We start from the raw sequence: 6,758 nt of genomic DNA, 5'->3' as shown, positions 1-6,758 counted from the left end.
GACTAACCCATACCATAACTTGGTCTTTAGTGGAACTAAATCAGAACTGCACCAGGACTAAACCAGGATTAAGCCGACCGAAACTAGATCTAAACCAGGATTAACCCATGCTATAACTAAACCAGAACTAACCCAGGACTAAACCAACCGTAACTAGAACTAAAGCAGGACTAACCCATGCTATAAGTGGGCCTTTAGTGGTACTAAAACAGAACTAACCCAGGACTAAACCGGACTAAACCAACCAAAACTAGAACTAAACCAGGACTAAGCTGACAGAAACTACAACTAAATCAGTACTAAGCCGACTGAAACTAGATCTAAACCAGGACTAACCCTGGACTAAACCAACCACAAATAACTAAGACAAACTGGGCCTTTGGCGAACCTAAACCAGAACTGAATCAGAACTAAACCAACCTAAACTAAATCTAAACCAGGACTAACCCATGCCATAACTGGGTCAGAACTAAACCGACTGTAACTAGAACTAAAGCCATTTCATAACTAGGTCTTTAGCAGGACTAAACCAGGACTAAATCAGGACTACACTGACCTAAACTAGGACTTAGAACAGGACTAACCCATACCGTATCTGGGCCTTTAGTGGTACTAAACCAGAACTAAACCAGGACTAAACCGACTGTAACTAGAACTAAAGCAGGACTAACCCATCTTATAAATGGGCCTTTAGTGGTACTAAACTAGAACTAAACCAGGACTAAGCTAATCATAACTAGAACTAAACCAGGACTAAGCTAATCATAACTAGAACTAAACCAGGACTAAGCTAACTGAAACTAGAACTAAACCAGGAACCAACCTTAAATAACCAAGACAAACTGGGCCTTTGGTGGAACTAAACCAGAACTAAACCAGAACTGAACCAACCTAAACTCAATCTAAACCAGGATTAACCCAGGCTATAACTGGGTCAGAACTAAACCGACTGTAACTAGAACTAAAGCAGGACTAACCCATGTCATAACCGGGCCTTTAATGGTACTAAACCAGAATTAAACCAGGACTAAGCCGGCTGAAACTAGAACTAAACCGGGACTAAGCCGATCAAAACAGAACTAAACCAGGACTAACCCATGCTATAACTAAACCAGGACTAAGCCGACTGTAACAAGAACTAAAACAGGACTAACTCATGTCATAACCGGGCCTTTAGTGGTACTAAACCAGAACTAAACCAGGACTAAGACGACCGAAACTAGAACTAAACCAGGACTAAGACGACCGAAACTAGAACTAAACCAGGACTAAGCTGATTGAAACTAGAATTAAACCAGGACTAAGCCAACAATAACTAGAACTAAACCAGGACTAAGACGACCGAAACTAGAACTAAACCAGGACTAAGACGACCGAAACTAGAACTAAACCAGGACTAAGCTGATTGAAACTAGAACTAAACCAGGACTAAGACGACCGAAACTAGAACTAAACCAGGACTAACTGAATGAAACTAGAACTTAAACCAGGACTAAGACGACCGAAACTAGAACTAAACCAGGACTGAGCCAACTGAAACTAAATCTTAACCAGGATTAACCCATGCTATAACTAAACCAGAACTAACCCAGGACTAAATCGACCATAACTAGAACTAAAGCAGGACTAACCCATGCCATAACTGGGCCTTCAGTGGAAGTAAACCAGAACTAAACCAGGACTAAGCCGACCAAAACTAGAACTAAAACCACTTAATAACCAGGTCTTTAGCAGGACTAAACCAGGACTAAACCAGGCATACAGGAGCACTAAAGCTGAACTCAAAGTAGGACTAAACTAGAACTAAACCAGCAAAGCCTAAACCGTTCCAAACCCGGACTAAACCGTTCCAAAACTCTCTTAAACCCTCTCACCCTCCGTGCGTCGCAGAGCCCCGGGTCCCTGTGCCTCCCGCGGCCCGGAGGAGGCGCGCGGGGGTCCGGGTGGCAGTGACCAGACGCCGCGCGCTCAGGCCGGGGTCGGGCCGGGGTCAGGCCGCGGTCACGGGGCGGTTTACTTGACATTAGGGCACGATGATGACCAGAGGAGCCGGCCCAAATTTACTACCGGCCCGCACTCCATTGACACCGCGAGATTTACGACGAGCCGCGTTCGCCCGGGCTCCTCTCTCCCCCGCGGATCCTCAGGGCGCGTGCGTGAGTGCGGAGGTTTCTGCGGATATTAAACACGAGCGGGTCACTTCGAGGACGAGATCGAATGAAAAATTAAACAAAAACGTACGCCTTCTAATAAAGAAATGATAAACTGCCGTCTGTATGTTGGACAAAAGCTGCTCTGTTGCTTTTAAAACCTAAAAAATTGTGGAAAATATGTGAAAATAAAAGCGTCACGTGTTCGTAGTTTTTAGTGCAGAAGGTTTGTGCATGAATTTAAATAAATAAAACACATTTGGTTACAAAAAATATGAGTGTCAGTGTGCAGGGTACAACGTGGAAGGTTCCAGGACTAAAGCAGGACTAATCTATTGGTCTAAAGTAGGTCTAAAGCAAGACTGAAGAAGGACAAAAGCAGGACTAAACCAGGGCTAAACCAGGTTTAAACCAGGTCTAAAACAAAACTAAACCAGAGCTAATTTGCCAAAACTGTGTCTAAAACAGGAGTAAACCAGATATAAACCAGATCTAAAGCAGGACTAAAGCAGGTCTAAAGCAGGACTAAAGCAGGACTAAAGTAGGTCTAATTGGTCAAAACTATGTCTAAAGCAGGACTAAAACAGAACTGAACCAAGTCTATAGCTGAACCAAACCAGGACTAAACCAGGTCTAAAGCAGGACTAAATTAGAACAAAAGCAGGACTAAAAAAGGTCTAAAGCAGGATTAAACCATGTCTAATTGGTCAAAACTATGTCTAAAGCAGGACTAAACTAGGCCTAAATCAAAACTAGACCAAGTCTAAAGCTGAACCAAACCAGGACTAAACCAGATCTAAAGTAGGACTAAACCAGGACTAAACCAGTTCTAAAACAGGGCTAAAGCAGGGCTCAACAATTCTAAAGCTGAACCAAAGCAGGACTAAACCAGGACTAATTGGCCATAACTATGTCTAAAGGAGGACTAAACCAGGTCTAAAAACTGGATTAAAGCAGATCTAAAGCAGAACTAAAGCAGGATTAAATCAGGTTCAAAACAGAACTAAACCAAGTATAAAGCTGAACCAAACCAGGACTAAACCAGATCTAAAGTAGGACTAAATCAAGTCTAAACCAGGACTAAACCAAGTCTAAAGCCTGGACTAAAGCAGGTCTAAAGCAGGACTAAATCAGGTTTAAAACAGAACTAAACCAAGTCTAAATTGCCAAAATTATGTCTAAAGCAGGACTAAACCTGGTCTAAAGCAGCCCTAAAGCAGGGCTAAATCAGAACTAAAGAAGGACTAAACCAGGACTAAACCAAGACTAAACCAGGACTAAACCAAGACTAAAACAAGACTAAAGCAGGACTAAACCAGGACTAAACCAAGTCTAAGGCTGAACCAAAACAAGATTAAACCAAGTCTTAAGCAGAACTAAACCAGGACTAAAGCAGGACTAAACCAGATATAAAGCATGAATGAAGCAGGACTAAATCAGGTTTAAAATGGAACAAAGTTAAATCTAAAGCTGATCCAAAGCAGGACTAAACCAGGTCTCCAGAAAGACTACAGCAGGACTAAACCATGTCTAAAGCTGAACCAAACCAGGACTAAACCAGGTCTAAAGCTGAATTAAATCAGAACTAAGCCAGGATTAAACCTCAGGACTAAATCAAGTCTAAAGCAGGACTAAACCTTGTTGCTGACCCGTGACTGTTTCATTGTTTGATTTTGTAACTTTCTGTTAAATTAAATCAACATTCTTGTTCTTGTTCTTGTGATTTTGGACTCTACAAAAATTCACAAAATAAAAAACAGCAGCCAGGTCTAAATCTGCCAAAACTTGGTCCAAGTCAGTACCAAACCAGGACTAAACCAGGACTAAAAGAGTCAATATACAGTAGGTTTTATCAATATCTCTTATGATTGTGAATTTAGGCCTAATTACGTTTTGATAATAGATCGGTCGTTGAATTAATCGATCATCTAAAGCCTCGTCGTTCATTTTTTTGTTTCTCTGTTCACAAAATCCTCTGATCATCTGTTCCACTTCAGCTCTGTCCAACTCTCTCCAGCAAATATGTGTTTATACGTGTTTACAACCACTTCCTGTTTATAACTGTCGAGATCGGCGCATCGTCGTGTCAGAGAAATACGCAGATGTTTACGCGACATTATCACGTAAAGGTTGAACGCCGCCCTTTTCTACGTCATATTTATTTTTATGGAGTGGAAGGAGCGCGCACTTCGACAATATACAAACAAGAGAAACAATAAACCTCCTTCTCTTCCTCCTCTTCCTCTTCTTGCACTGCGCGCGCTCCCGACGCGTCATAAATAATATTACGGGGTATTAATGCGCGCTCGTGTGATGGCCGCGTTTGATCCATGCGCAATACTGTGGATGTAACGCGGCCAATATGGAAATGAATAGGCCCTTTGTTTATTAAAGGCTGGTTAAATGTTTTTTAAGCGTGACCAGAAGACGATACAGTCAGAGAGATAGAAAAAAATAAAATAAAATATTGGAAACTGTGGATTGGATTAGACAAGAACAAATTTTTTTGTTACATGTTTTTATTATTATTATTTTTTTCTTATAGTTTGGAGGCATTGTAAACCTATATGCATTTTTATTTATTTATTTATTTATTTATTTGATTTATTTCCATAGGCAGCAATATTATTCAAAAAGACATTAGACAAGAAATTATTATTATTTTTTTACATGTTTTTTCTTTGCATACATTGTAGGTCTATATGAACATTTATTTATTTATTTTTATTATTTTTTTATTTATTTATTTGAGGTCTGGGTTACTTCTCGATATTATTCAAAAAATATTAAAATAAAATGTTGAAAACTCGATTGGATTAGACAAGATTTTTTTAAATAATTTTTTTCTTTAGGGTTTGTATACATTGTAGGCCTATATGAACATTTATTTTATTTTTATTTATTTATTTATTTATTTATTTGAGGTCATTATTCAAAAAGAGATTAAAAAAGAACTTTTTTTTTTTTTTACATTTTTTTCTTAGGGTTTGCATACATTGTGGGTCTATATGAACATTTATTTATTTATTTATTTATTTATTTATTTATTTATTTATTTATTTATTTATTTGAGGTCTGTGTTACTTCTCCCAATTTTGTGATTTTTTATTTTAATTTATTTATTTTTCTCACCTTATGGATAATGTTCAAAAAAGATCTTAGAAAGGGTTTTTCAATTATTATTATTATTTTTTATTTACATTTTTTTCTTAGGGTTTGCATACATTGTTGACCTATATGAACATTTATTTATTTATTTATTTATTTATTTATTTATTTATTTATTTGAGATCTGGGCTACTTCTCCCAATTTTGTGATTTTTTATTTTTTTTTTTCCTCACCTTATGTATTAAATGTATTTGTTTTCCATAGGCAGCCATATTATTCAAAAAGCCATACCCAACCTGGACGCACGAGATTACGCTGGCCTATCCATATTTTAAGCCCGGGGACAAAATACTGAAATTTGTTTTACTTATCTACCAATACGTATTATTTTTCACAGATTTTGTATCCAGAATTCCATTAAAATCTCTTATCTCGGTGCTTGTTTATTGCCGTTCGCGCCATCCATTTTACGCACGCGTATTTGGACTTCACGCGTAAAGGCAGTTAACGGGTCTATCAGCGGAGGATCAGTTATTTAGCGACCATGAAGCACTCTCCGCCGCACTCACCGGAGACTGTTACCATTACTTTAACACGTTATAAAACCCGTGCCATAAACGCAGCGTGCGCCACCAGTGCCCAAACCTCGTTCACGGCTTCCACAGACTCATCCGCCTTCAAACAGCCGCATTTAGGCTCGAGGAGGCTTCAGTGCCGCGGTTAAAACGTCCAATTCTCCTCATTCATTCTCCTCTGCTCCTGAATGAGTTGGGTGGAGGTTTTCAAATCTCCATCTCGACCAATCGGCGTGGTTCCATAGACTCAAAGCTTTCTTGGATTAAAGTTAGTAAATGAGCATTCCTCTATACAACATTTCGTGAGATGTTGTGTTTTTATGCAATCTTTCTGACACACAGGCCTACAAAATTAATCATTTTACCATTTAAGAATTTCAAGAGAGGAGATTGATATAATTTGTTTTTAATTTTTCAGAATTTTCATGGTTTTCTAATTATTTTTGCACCAGAATTCTCATTATTGGGATTATTTTTGTTCATATAAACCGAGTATTTTTGATTTTATGAACTATAAACATGACCCTGCCCAGGGACAAGTAGTGCTACAAGCTTGTTAAAGTTCATGTAAATTGTGCACTGTCCCTGTTTCATTAAATAAATAAACTAAACTTTAATTTTTTATTACAATACTGACACAATAACCAGACTATAGTGAGGTGCATGGCCACACGAGGATCCAACATGAGAATTTTAACTCTCAAAGGTGAATTTTTAATCAAAAATTAAGTGAATTATTGATAGACTCTGGTGTTTTGAATTGTAAGTTAGCAGAAATATGACAAATGTATCAAATTTATAGTAATTAAACGTTTTTTTTATAGCCGAGTAACGTTGTGCGTAAAATCGTCTTGCATTTTACCCAATTACACATTTAAATTTGGGGATTTTGATTTAAAACAGAATATTTTGTTCTTGTCTAAA

This window comes from Boleophthalmus pectinirostris, unplaced genomic scaffold, assembly GCF_026225935.1.
Source record: "Boleophthalmus pectinirostris isolate CB_2022bp ecotype Guang Dong unplaced genomic scaffold, ASM2622593v1 HiC_scaffold_17, whole genome shotgun sequence".
Lineage (NCBI taxonomy): Eukaryota > Metazoa > Chordata > Actinopteri > Gobiiformes > Gobiidae > Boleophthalmus > Boleophthalmus pectinirostris.
This window is presented reverse-complemented; position numbering follows the sequence as displayed.